Source organism: Trachurus japonicus, chromosome 24 (assembly GCF_045865225.1).
Source record: "Trachurus japonicus isolate A0001 chromosome 24, Traja_1.0".
Lineage (NCBI taxonomy): Eukaryota > Metazoa > Chordata > Actinopteri > Carangiformes > Carangidae > Trachurus > Trachurus japonicus.
Window position 1 is genome coordinate 10,572,067 of NC_140930.1, and position 13,431 is coordinate 10,585,497.

At 42.3% G+C, this 13,431-nt stretch overlaps 1 long non-coding RNA gene across 1 annotated transcript in view; it reads right to left on the reverse strand.

The window, feature by feature from the left end:
- LOC146961368 (uncharacterized) overlaps positions 1–12,034 on the reverse strand; it is a 42,580-nt gene extending 30,546 nt beyond the window's left edge. Inside the window, exons 1-2 of the long non-coding RNA XR_015035282.1 lie at positions 11,719–12,034; positions 2,669–2,831 (exon numbers count right to left, since the gene is read on the reverse strand). This is a non-coding gene — a long non-coding RNA (uncharacterized LOC146961368). The remainder of the gene's footprint in view (positions 1–2,668; positions 2,832–11,718) is intronic.
- Positions 12,035–13,431: the final 1,397 nt, after the last annotated feature.

Here is a 13,431-nt window from a genome sequence, read left to right on the forward strand (position 1 = left end):
GAAACAATAAACTGATGATATAATTAGCAGATGAATAAGAGTAAAATAATATTTGATTAAGTTTAAAAGTCTTTTCAGCTCCAAACATATCAGACAATAAAATTTTAAAAAACTACAACGCTACCAATCTTCGCTCATTGAGTCTTTGTGATAGGAAATAAAAGCATAAATTAGACTTTCCCTCAGTTTTTTACAGGCTTTCTGAGCAGAATCTCACCCTCTAACCTAGAGAGGGTCAGGGAGGTTGGACCCGTATTCAGTAACTGACACCAAGGACAAAGCCCATTGGAGCTGGGTTCTCTGCAACAATGTCGCACAAATGTCCCAGTGTGCGTAGCCCAACACTTCCAATCCCGCTTGTCCAAATAATCATTAACCAGTTCCACCCTGAGTAAATATTTTAAGAACCTCTGTAAACTAGAAGGTAAATACACACCTCAGTGATGGGGACATAAACACACTTGCATGGTGTAAAAAGAGGAGGGGGGTTAGGGTTTACTGGGAAGCGGGATACGCAGATTTCATTGTTCTTCAGCATGTTGAGCTTAGATGAAGTTGAAAACGATGAGGTCATCCCTATTGTGTACACAACGCATTCTCACACATTCCTCTGCGTGCCATTGTACACCCATGGCTCAGCTAAAAGCTTGATGTGATGAACGTACGGTATAGTGAATGGCTGGTGCTCTTCTACCAAAACAGATCGACTCTGGAAAGACACAAACCTGAAATCTATTAAACGTAAAAAAAAAATTAAAAAAAAAAACCCAATGGAAACTCTGCTCTGGTTTGGACGGCCGTCACCTTCACATGCCAAAATACTCCCTTTCTTTCTTGGATGAGCGCAGAGGTTGCACTGAGGACTACGGATCATGACAGGCCACTTTCCTGTTTTGGTTTCTGCTTCCACCACCTGCGAGCCAGATGTGGCGAGCCTGGGTACCGTGACCTCATTTTTCTGGTTCAGGGGGAAAGTTGTCAACAGGTCCACTGGATACAGTTCGACCTTCCAGCCTAGTTTATGTCTGTCTGTCTGTCTGTCTGTCTGTCTATCTGTGGAAAAGGAACTGCAATCACCAGAGGTAAAACCAAAACAATCCAGAAACCAGATCAACGTACTATAATCAACTACAGTATATCATCTATTAAAAAGTGGTGAAAGTGGATCATGCACGATGCCAAACTTTAACTGGTTCCAGTTTCAACAACATCAGGATTTGCTGCTTTCCATTGTTTTGTGATTGTAAACTGATGTAAATAATCACTGTAAGCCAGCTTTGGGCTGCTGTTGTAAATTTGAGAGGAATTTCTCATGACTTCTTTTTACAAATATGATAGACATAGCACCTAATTGGTAAAATGACATGAAAATGACTGAATTATTTGAATAATCTCCTAACAAGCGCTGGTGAGGAATCCACTGCTATCAGCACAATCTCTGGCTTTGTGTCAGTACACAGATCCGCAAAGCAGGAAGGCTGTCGAGGGTTCAGCCAAAAGCTGCTGATGCTTTCTGCAAATCAAGATGGATTTATGTGTTTACCACCCCTGGCACAATCGAGGACCTCCTTGGAACCCACAAACCCGAGCAAGATGTCTCTCATTACGAGGATCTTTCCTCCTTGGCACAATGAATGAGAGAATGCTGGAGTTTCAGTCAACATGTTTTTTTTTTTTAAAGAGCTGAAGATGCCATGGATCCGGCCTTATTTTTACTTGACAGCTTTTTCCTCGTCTTGGCTATTTGCCAAACACAGATTCCTTTCTTAGGGTATTACTTAATCTACAACTCCCAAGTCCATGTTGTTATGTTACATCATATACACACAAACATGAACCACCACTCTGCCTCAAACAGAAAAGTAGGTGGTTGACAACCCGCAAAAGAATCACTACTCGTAAGCTAATGACAGCTGAGCTGGAGCACACACACACAAAAAAATCCATCTCTCTATTTGCTGTTTACTCTGTTCCAGCTCATGGAAGCCTGGAGCTTTTACAATGCACTGGGAAAATGTTCAGGTCACGTTGACATAAGGTTGAAACCTGATTGATACTCGGACAGACAAAATATAGATTACTTACAACGCTCTCAATCAAAAGTCATCAAACCATATCAACAGTTCTCAAGTGTGGAAGCTTAGCTCTGTGCTTCTCTTCTGCCTACTGCTGAGCTTTTGACAGATTTCCTTTCCTCAACTGCCTTTCTAAAGTATCTTGAGCACTAAACCACAACTCCTGCCTGAAACTTGTGTTCCACTATCTGAACATAACCCCTCCCAAGTAGTGGCATTACCAGAGACATCCACATGGCCACAAGATTATCTGTTTGGTTTGTTGAGGCTCAGTGGGGCATTACGGGCGGAGGAAGGGAACTCGAACTGACAGTGAAATCATAGAGGCTGTCAATTACAAGGCACTTGATGAATCAATTTCAAGGTTGGGGAACAACTCAAAAAGCTTGTTGACTTAAAAAGCCAAGACTTTTCCCTCTGAACCGCCTCGTCACGCTGCAGCAGATCTGCAATGCGAAGTATGACAAAGGAGAAGACAAAGTCCCTTGTATCTTTTTTGTCACATAAAATAAGCAGCTGCCTCAAAGTAACTTGAGAGTATCATACACTGAGTAAAGTATATAGACCGCATTTGATCCAAAAAGAAAACTTACTGCAAAGAGATGACAGCTTTCTCAACTTCAAGTAGCGACAGTTTCCTTCAGATCAGAGAAGCAGCTCCATCCAGCAGCGATGAACAATGACCAGGATATGTCTTCCTTTAATCCCGGGCCTCCGTTTCCCCGACTTGTGTGACGGTCGTCAGAGGAGGTTTCCCTACGGGCAGAGAGAAGCAGGGGTCTGTTAAGGAAGTTCCATTTGTGGCATTTAGGCTGCTCAACAAACTTCAGTGTGGAAGCAAATCCAATCAACAAAAAACTTAAATACCAACTAAATTCTCAAGATCTAATCTTGTCAGAATCTCCTTATTGCTTTCAGGGAGCTCTGTCTAATCCTGCATGAATACATTATTCACTAATTCAAGAGGATGATCTTATTTTTGGTGCACTTTCATTCATCTTTGCCTGGCTCAGACCCATGCAATGAGAAACAGAATCTACACGTGCTGCAAAATAATAACATAAAATAACAATACAGGATTTGCAGAAGTAAGGACAAGTTGTCTGTGTGCATTATGTGATTGATAAAACTTTTATTACAGTTTTTTTTTAGTAACTCAAGCATCAAATGAATAGATTATAGTGCCATCAAAATGCTTGGATGCCAATACAGTCTGATGGTGGTTCTCGTGCCTCTTGGTGCCTCTTGGTAAACCAGAGCTAGAATACAGTATATTAGGTTGTGCTTCACAAAAAAAACAGCACATTTCAAGAGTATGTGAATCATGTGAAGTCCAGAAGCCGGCTTGATGACTATGAGTAGCTCTCTACAGACTCAGTAGCTGCTTAGAGTCTAGATATAATAAGCAGCAGCTGAAATCATCACAGGCCAGCCAGCTCCCCAACAGAGCTGGTGTGTTTTTTTGTTTTTTTTCCCCTCCACTCTGTGTTAATAGGTTTTCAACTCAGGTTAATGAAATTACAACTAAGTTCCTCCATTGCACCCCACAAAACTCAATTTGCATGCGATGGTGATGGAATTTATGACACGCTGAGTTACTGGTGCACAAAGTCTGCAAAGAACATGTTGTCTCGTTGGCCGTGACTTATATTATTTCAGTTCAAGGTCCACTAATCATATGAGAAGACTAACAAGCGACGCTGAAAAACAGAGGGAATTTAGGGCTTCACTTAACACTTGGACGGGGAAAACAAGAATTTCAGATAAAAATAAAAACCGGCCTACATCTCCGTGACAAAACAAACCCTGTCCTTACATTTCAGGCCTCTTCTAGGTAAAAACCTATCGTATAACTGAAGTGCCTTAATAGAAAGTCATTTACAAAATTGCAAGTCATCTTCATCTTTCATCTCACATGATTTTTCATTTACTATCTTACAAAGCAAAAAAAAATTGCCTATCTGTTGAAACGCCGTGCCCAAAGGATGATGTTACTGTTCAATAGAAGAGTTAGTATGATTGCTTGGTTCCAGATTTTACTCCTGGCACTACTTACTACCTAGATTAAGCGTGCAATGTGGTGGACTATTTGATAGTGTTGCCATGGTTTCAGCTGTTTGATTTTACAAACTATCAAGAGCTAACACTGATGCTCTTTGTATTTTTCTTCTGGCCTTTTCATTTACAGTAACTGACACACAAGCGTTTCAGTGACATCCTGAGGAAATGATTTTGAAATGTGAACTCTTCCACAACAACCTTGGCTTAAGGAATTTTCTAAAAGTGATATTTAATTAAGGCTTCCAAAGATACTGAGGTTAACCCTATAATGAGATCCCGTGATGTTTTTCATGGAGAGTTGCAGGTACAGACTCAGCCTGTCAAACCTGATGAGCCATCCAGAGTGACTAAAGCAGGTTTTGTTATGGGCACAGGATCCTTTCTGCATTAGAGAGCTGCTGTGATGTTCTGCCCCGGTACACAGATTGGCTTCACGTTGGTGGCTTCACCATGACACAAAATGGTTCACACTGCACAAAGTGGTATGAAGTGATTGATTTCATCATCTCGCACATCCGGACTCTGACAAGTCTAACAAAAGTATTGAGTTTTTAACGCCTTTGTCTTGTTCTTGTTATCCAGAGAGCCAGTGATGCATGGCTCTGAGCGTTTTAAAAACGTGCAACCCAGACAACCCGCAAAACTATGCGCTAACTAACCACCGGAACCCAACCAGACTTACAAACCTCCAGCTTTTATCTCTGTCTCTCACGTGCAAAGGAAACATCCTTCAGATCTTTGCACTGAACTTCAACAAAATACTGGCCTACACTTATCTGTCTACATTTCCTTTTTTTAGCCAGGCTAAATGCGTTATAAATATAAATTTCAGTCCAGGTGCAGAGTTATGAGCGGTACATGAAGGTTACTTTACAGTTTGGTCTTCACATGCATGAGGGATGACTGTTTCAGAGACAAGGAGAGAGACAGAGAGAGGGGAGGAGAAGGTGGAAGGAGGACTGGTGGTAATCACAGCCTCGCCTACTGCAGGAAATTCAGAGAGCCTGTGATATAAAGTCGATTGCACACAGTGTTTCTGTATGTCACTTATTATTTAATCAGATCCAAACCTTTGATATTTTCCAGTAAGTTTACCCGAACGCCCCAGACCTGTGGGGTTATTGGCTGACCCGTGCAGCAATACAAGAAAGCGCTACATAAAATATTTTGGTTTTGGAGTCAGTTATCTTCATAGCAAATATGAACATAAATGCATAAATGAATAATTTAATAAAGGATAAACATTAGATTTATCAGTAAAATACACAGTCACTTAATATGCAAGAGAAATTTCAAAACCTTTATCACACCGATTTCAGATCTGCTCAACAGGTTATTATGAAACATATGGACATACTTGTACAGTATGTTAATGTGGTGTATCTGTAACTTATCAAACACAAGTAAACAAAGAAAGTGTCTCGCTTCTTTTCAACTTGATGATGACCTTACATTTGTTTACCACGGGCCAAGTCTACATAGCCTTGCAGAACAGCACAGAGCAATAAAAAAAAATGTAAATAAACTACCACGCTCTCCTTACTCACGAGAAGATATACCACACAGATTGTTATATACTGCTGCAATAGGAATATCTGACACAAAGAACTACTTGATATCACTGCTGGCAGCCATCTTGGTCCAGCGTTCCTGTGTCATTCATAATATCAAACACGCCCCAGTTTTGGTAAATAGTTGTGATTGACCAGTTTGGACAGATGGAAATCTGTGTGAAACAGACAGGGAGACCAGACCAGTCTGAAAGAGTGAATAAACATGAGCTCACTGATTGGTCTGCCGTCCTGGGCAAAGTTTACTGATTCATCCGATGTGTTGTCAGTCTGCATCCAAAGGCACAAGTGTTTACAGCTGTTGTGAATGGCTACGCTTGAAGCCAGGGCGAAAAGTCGGCCATCAAAGACAGAGGGGAGACATGGTAATCATTAAAATAAGGGAATAACAGCACGCATCTTCAGACATTCTCCCATGGAAAGCATTCAGCGTTGCACAAAAATAGAGCTTGCTCTGTAATAAATCCATAGAGAGCTTTCTCACCTCCAAAACCAAACACAAAAGTCTATCAACAGCATTAAAGGTTTTAGCAACCAACCAGCATGCTAAGCCTGTCTTAAGTCTTAATTTGAAACTAGCATGTAATATATTACAGTTAAGTCTATAATGGAGAATAAGCTTAAGTTGCCAAATATTAATTCTACTGAAGCTAATAGCCCCGAGCTGCACGAGGAATTCAGTAAAATCACATCTTGAGTGTCGAAATAGCTATGTAATTTCCTGACAAATTGCTTGCATAAATTTCAGGTTGCTCCACACACACTCGCACTAATTTTCCCAAAATGGCTCGAGAGAGACGGCAGCACTTAACAAATCCAACAGGGTCAGAGAAAGCACTTCTATCACTAATACCAGCGCAGGCAGCCAACAGCACCGGCATCCTTTTTAGTCATACAGCAAGACAAGAAATTTGAGAGCTCTATCTGCTTGGAAACAGATGGCAGGGCAGTTGGTGGGAATTTCGGCATTGCTCCCATACATCTCGTGCTCATCCGCGTTCTTGCGATGTCATCATCGAGTCGGGGAGAGGAAGGTCTCGGTGAGATCTTGAGAGAATGATCAACTTCACACATAAAAAAAACCTGCATGGATAATGAACGTGCAACACCTGCACTTAACTTTTCACACCAAAATAGCCATCATGATGCTGGGGGCTGTTTAAAAACAGATCACAACTAAGTCACACAATCATACTTGACTTTGTGTGAAAATATCCAGATTATAGAGTTATGATTTGGCATGTCATTGACAGAAAGCGGTGTATATGGTTCAGAGGGCCTGCTACTGCTACTAGGTTATAATTATATTACATTTATCGCACTTCTTGCAAGATATACTGTACCTACAGCTGTTCTGCTTTTTGACAACAAGCCTGAGCATTGCCAAACTCGCTAATAATGGAGTTGGAACATATTTCATTTATAATTATAGAAAATCCAGGGTTAGACACAAAAATTCATTTTGCTGTGATGTCTAGCTAAAAGCCAAGCTACTACAATATGCATTGTTGTTGTTAATAGTCCTAATCAGACCTTTTTTCTGCCAGCCAATGCAATCTGAATTGATTGGTCCCTTTCACCGTCACTGTCCGGCACATTTAGTACTACTCCTACAATGTGTCCAGTTCTATCGGCACCTCGGTTTTGCCTAAAATAGCCTCAAACCTTACATCATCCTTCCCTCTCAAAGTTTAGGTTTTCACATTGCGCTGCTGTCTGGTATTGATTGTCCACGCTGGCTTGTACTGTTACAAGAATTATGATTCCTCGCTACTGCTGACAGAATTTAAGCATTGTTCCCATAATATCTGGACTGTCCTGTCTCTCTCCCTCTCTCTCTCTGGGCTCTCCATCTGTACAGTATGTTCCTTGTGTTTACTTCTGCATGGATTAGCCTGCCTAGTCATTGTTTCATGGTGTTTTTATAGATTTTTTTCTCATCTGTCACAACTGAAATCTGAGGCTTTTTTAGATAATCCACACAGCTTTTGTGTGCAGTAATCCACTCTCACAGACCTAATTAAGAACTTATTTTTCCAGACGGAGAGTGGAAAATTGAGAAAGTGAAAGGGATATCACACGAGGAAATTTTAGCTTTTAAGTGCCCTCACCTCGGGTGGAATGGCTAAAATTAACTGTTTCTTCCTGAGCCCTCTCTTCCCCTCGTCGGCTGCTGTGAAGGGCCCTGACATCACCGACTGAAAGCCTCACCAGGGTTTTCGATTTATCCTCTGCAAAAGGCCGCGGATCAAAAGAGATATGCAATTTCACATATCAGAGAAAACACCGCGAGGGTTGTTTGTTAAGTGAAAACAATATGCTGGCTTGCACTTCAAATGTGTCAGAGCACACAGACCTAGGCTTTTCAAAAAAAGGCTGCACTCAAGTCTTCCGGGATGCTGTTTATCCTTTTACCATTTGAAATATTCAAACACGCTTTCTGGATTTCGCTGTCTTAGCAAATTGGACAGAAATGCCCAATTAGCTGTTGAATTAATAGCATTGTTACAAGTTCATCTTGCTGTGTCATCATTAAAGGCAGGTCTCTGTATACAGACAGAGCATTAAGTGAGTTAAGTGGTGAAATGGATCCACAAATGTACTGTTAATTATCTCAGTATGGCGATGTGATCTAAGAAGTTAAAGTAAAATGTTTATTTTTAAATTGCAACGAAAGCAAAAACATAAAGGTACTATCAAAGACACAGACTAATTTCCTTGTGAATGCATCCGATACGTTGCAATAGTTGCAACTTGTATTTGTGCAAGCCAGAACCTGATTAGAACAGGTGTGCAACAGCTGATGTGTTTCTCTGAGGTGACACAAGTTGATCCATAGCATTAGTCCCCTGAATACCATCTTTAATCAATCAGACCACTGCTTCCTGTCTACTGTCAGACCAGACAAACTCACCATATCCCGTTTCAAATGTGAATTGTGTTCATAATGGGCATGATATAGTAATTAGTTTGTGTAATCGGAACATAATATGTGCAGTGTTTTAGCTTAGATGGCCATGCAGGAAAACCCCTGATTTGCTGGAGACTCGACTTGGGTTTTTTTTATTTTTTTTTTATTAAATCATTCTGTCCTGCAGTGTGATCTATTCTCTGTTAAAGAGTATTTTCTTGCTCTGGTATTTCTCAAGAGACAGCCCACCCCAAGACCTTAAACAGAGGGAAGTCACATTCCAATCTCCAGCAGACAGAGACACAGTAGACAGGGGAGGGAGGCAGAGACACAGGCAGAGGAAAAAGGAGAAATTAAAGCCAAAGAGATGAGGAAGAGGGAGGGAGGCTGGGAGAAAGAGAGAAGGGAGAGATAAGGTGAGGGATATGGACACAGTGATGATGAGAATGGCACAGTCCTGGCATGCCTTTGCCTTCCACAACAGGAAGGAAGGCAGGAAGGAAGGAAGACGAGAGGAAAAGGCGCTGCTGCTGCTGTCAGTGATGGGAGAAAGGGAGGAGGGTGTCGTGGGAGGTGGAGGGGAGTAAGGAAGAAGCGACACAAGTGAGACAGAAGGGGAGGACGAGGCAGAGATGCAAGAAAGTAACAGGGTAACGGGAGGGAGTGAGTGAGGCCAGTGTGGGAGGTCGGAAACAGACAGGTAAACAGGAATTTTCAGCTTCTGTCAGTGATGTATTGCCTGTAGAAAGTTTAAGTGCAGGCTGTCAAGGCTATACAGGATTGAAATGTCCTCTTTTTTTCCCAAAAAATTGCATTTGTTGCCAGACATCTGTCTTCATGCACAGCCAAGAACCTTTTGCCTGTCCCAGATATGCCTAGGCTAAACATTAGAGGCTTTTTCTGACAGAGTGACCACATCTAGATCACAGTGCCTCTGCTCTGATACAAATTTAAACCTTAAGATTTTTGCCTGCAAGCTCTTTTACTAAAGGCCCTGGGAAAATCTCACTGCCGACGAGGTCCCCTGCTCTGTTTATGATGGAGAGAGTTGAAGCACTTTCTAAGACAACTTTTCAGCCAACTCCAGCTGCTGCTTAATCCAGGAACACCTGGAGGGATGTTTCAGATGTTCTGAATCCCTCCTCCAAAGCCAAAGCCAAGCAGTCCATCAGCAACAGCCCTTGCATTTTTTTTTCCCTTTTCTCTTTCCTTTTTTCCCACCTCCCCTTTAATTCGACAGCTACATGTGTTGCAGAACATGCGCGCCTCCACCTCCACACTCGATTTCAATAGCCTACTTAATATTGTAAATGCGACACAGCCCCCAGATCTGCTCAGCCTTGGCATTCACAGGCACCGACGAGGGAGGGCTGATGGCATGAGATGTTCGACTGCTTAAATACATGAGAGTTTTTTTTATATTTTTTTGTGGGGGGGGGTTTGACGCAGCGACTGCAGCAGACAAAGAAGTTAAAATGCTGTCTCGAGGGGGGGGAAACGTATCTCTAATGCTGCTGTTGTGTTTCAAGTTGAGAATATGACCCACCCCTGGCTTCTCGGTGAATAGAGATGAGATCTCTTTGACGTGTCCATTTAGGGCTTGTCAAAAGGGGGGGGAAGGAGCGTGTTTCTGTGTATGCAAGCTCCCCACCCTGGAGGGTTGAAGCTGGTAGCCCGGGGACAGACTCCACAGGTGGAGATGGCAGCAATTACAGAATACAGAGCAGCTACAGGGGGTCCACTGACAATAAAAAAAAATCCCTCTCACTGTGGCATTAGGGCAGAGGAGAGCTCGGACACAAACACTGACCAATAAACTTGCATACGAGTGAACTTTAGTGAGTCTTAGGAGTTGTCTTAATCCACCTAAAGCCTTACCGAGTATTGCTCGAAACAACAGTTTGCTCATTTTGTGGTGAAATCAATTGACGATCGAAGCATTAAATGGCACCTTCATCACTTAAATGTAGCACTGTTACATCACTGTTCAAATCTGACAAGACTACACAGACGGCCATTTTGATTAATGAGAGGGGTTCTGACAGTGCATTAGGTAGATACTCTGCAGCAACTTAATGTTTGATTTTCTGCAAGTTCCTCTATGTGTGCACTGTGCAGTGATTTTCCAGTAACAGATTGCATGTGCTTTTATAGCATTTCAAAAAAAAAAATCAAGCAGCCAGATTTGAAGAGAAAAGTCATAATAAACTGCCCCCTAACACACACGTCTGCACATCTGTCTGAATCCACACCTTACAGAGCTTTAACGAAGTGCAGCAAATGCCCAAAACGACAGCAGTGCCTCCTGACAACTAAAAATGCACAGCCATGCACACACAATCATGACTGTGCACTCCCCGAGTTTCTGAGACAGCCTGCACGGACAGTCAGCCCCGGAGACGTGACAGCATTTATCTGCAATGAATAAATCACCGTCAATGTGACATTTGCATGCATCGTTCAAAAAAAAAAAAAAAAAAAAAAGGATGGACAGCTAGGTAGGTGGAGAGAGGAGGACAGGAAACCCACACGAGCCTCAGCAGCTAGCCATCCCAATTACACAGCAGCCACGAAGGGACTTAAACTAAACAACAATTACCTTAATCTGATGGTCAGTTTGCTTGGTTTCCTGTTTCTTTTGGTGAGCAACGGTGAATCGTTGTCTGCATTTTAAACTGTGGTCTACTGTCTGTGCTGTGCATGGAGCCACACACACACACAGAGAGAGACAAACTGAACGGTGGTGGCAGAAAAGCTACACACAAAACGAAATATTCAGCCAACGACGTCGTTAAAACATAAGCTATAGCTAACTAACGGAGATGTTAATTTATAGCTGAAGCTAAAGTAACACACCCAGCAGAGTAACGTTGGTAACGCTACCAGACTCTCAGCTAAACTTTTCTACGTAGTTTAATATTTACTCCACGAAGCGCCGCGTTACCTGAAACACACCGCCGTCCTTAACTTACTCAAAAAACACTGAAACACAATGATAGACCTTTTTAACTTACTCGCCAAAAAAAATAAACAAATAACAGCGTTGATGTAGTGTCAGTGAAAGGAGCAGCAAGCGGAGGAGAGGAGGGAGTGCACTCACCTTTATTAATTTCCACCTTGTCGGCGTTTTCGAGAGGAAAAATAACGCTCGCTCTGGTCAGTCAACCAACCGCCGCCGCGACCGTTGGGAGGTAACGTTAAAAAAAACACACACAAAAACACCAACCGGCGGCTCGTTTTAAAGATTTCGTAACAGAAACCCTGTGAGACTTCTTCACCTTTTGTGTCCGCCGATGTCCGTGCGTGCCGACAGACCGACCGACCGACCGCCTCTCGGTTTGTTCAAATCAGAAGTTCATCCAAAAGTTGCAGCAGCGGTTCGCTTCGCTCCGCCTCGCCGCCACGATGAGGTCACCGCCTCCTCCAACAACCACCACCACCACCAACTCCTCTGGGCTCAACTCTCGCGATACTTCCCATAAGTGGCCGTTCTCACAGCCGCGCAAGTCTCGCGATAGGACAGAGGAGAGCGGAACGAAAAGAGCGGACGAGCAGCAGCAAAGGCAGGCAGGCAGGCGAGAGCTCGCTGGTGAAAAAGGATGGGAGAGAGAGGGAGAGTGTTGCCGTGGCAACAAAATCTGATGGGCTCTCTCTCTCTTTTCGAGCAACTGGTGTTTGTGTGGCAGGTTGTTGGGGTGTTGGTGTTGATGAACACTGCAAATTATCAGCGGATATTGCATCATCTAGTAGGCTATTGCTGTTCAGGTAGGCTACTACAGCAAAAATAAAAATGGGCAATTCATCAGAGATTTATGGAAAAGTTTAGTTAGTTTAGTTAGCCTAATTACAATTAGACAAATTACATAGTCTGTTTGCTTTTTGAATGAGAAATAGCTTTTGCAGCAAACACATAGGCTACATTAAAAAAAAAAAATCTTATTCTCTGTGTTAATGCACTGCCTGCTTTATATAACACGTAAAACAGCAATTGTGGCATTAGTAAAAGCTGGGGCTCCCTACGAGGTCTGCTCTAAAATACATATAGCCTATATGACAGCTTGCAAACACCTTATTCATAATTTAGATATTTTCACCCAGCCTTCCTTGCAGATCATTTTAAGTTCTGATGTGTTTAAGACGTCTTGAATGCACTGCATGTTCGAGATCTATCCACGGATTTTTTTTTAATGATGTCAAGGACTGTGCAGCTGTATTGGATGAGACACTTCAGGAAGCTCCAATAGAAAAGTTCATGGACACTGCTGTGCACTCTCCTTGACAGATAAACACATGTAGCGTATAGCACTTTATAAAACGGAAAGGTGAAATCCCGCAATCTGATTGGTTGTTAACCGTGGTATATTGAGCATATACCACGGCTACTATTCTAAAACCTTATCACAGCATAGGCTATCACTCCGCCTCAGGCACGTATGACTGGTATGAATGGAAGTTGTTGTCATGTATCCATGACAACGGACTGTCGCGGTCCGTAGCAAAGACAGCTGATGTTTTTACGATGTTAAAAAACGGACTAAAGTAGTTGAATTCACATGTTTGAGGTGAACTTTCACCTCCGGGGAGGGTTAACAATGGTAGAGGGGACTGAGCAGTGACTTTCACCTGAAAAAAAGCGGAGGAAAAGACGAGCTGCAGAGCTACTTGGAGCTAACGTCTGGAGAGGTGGGACTATTTTTTTCACAGTGAGGCTATTTTATTGGATAATATGTATTTCTGGTTGAATAAAACTACATGAAATTGATTGCGTATCTCTCTTTTATATTGCCTTTATTCGTAACCGTTTTATAAAAGC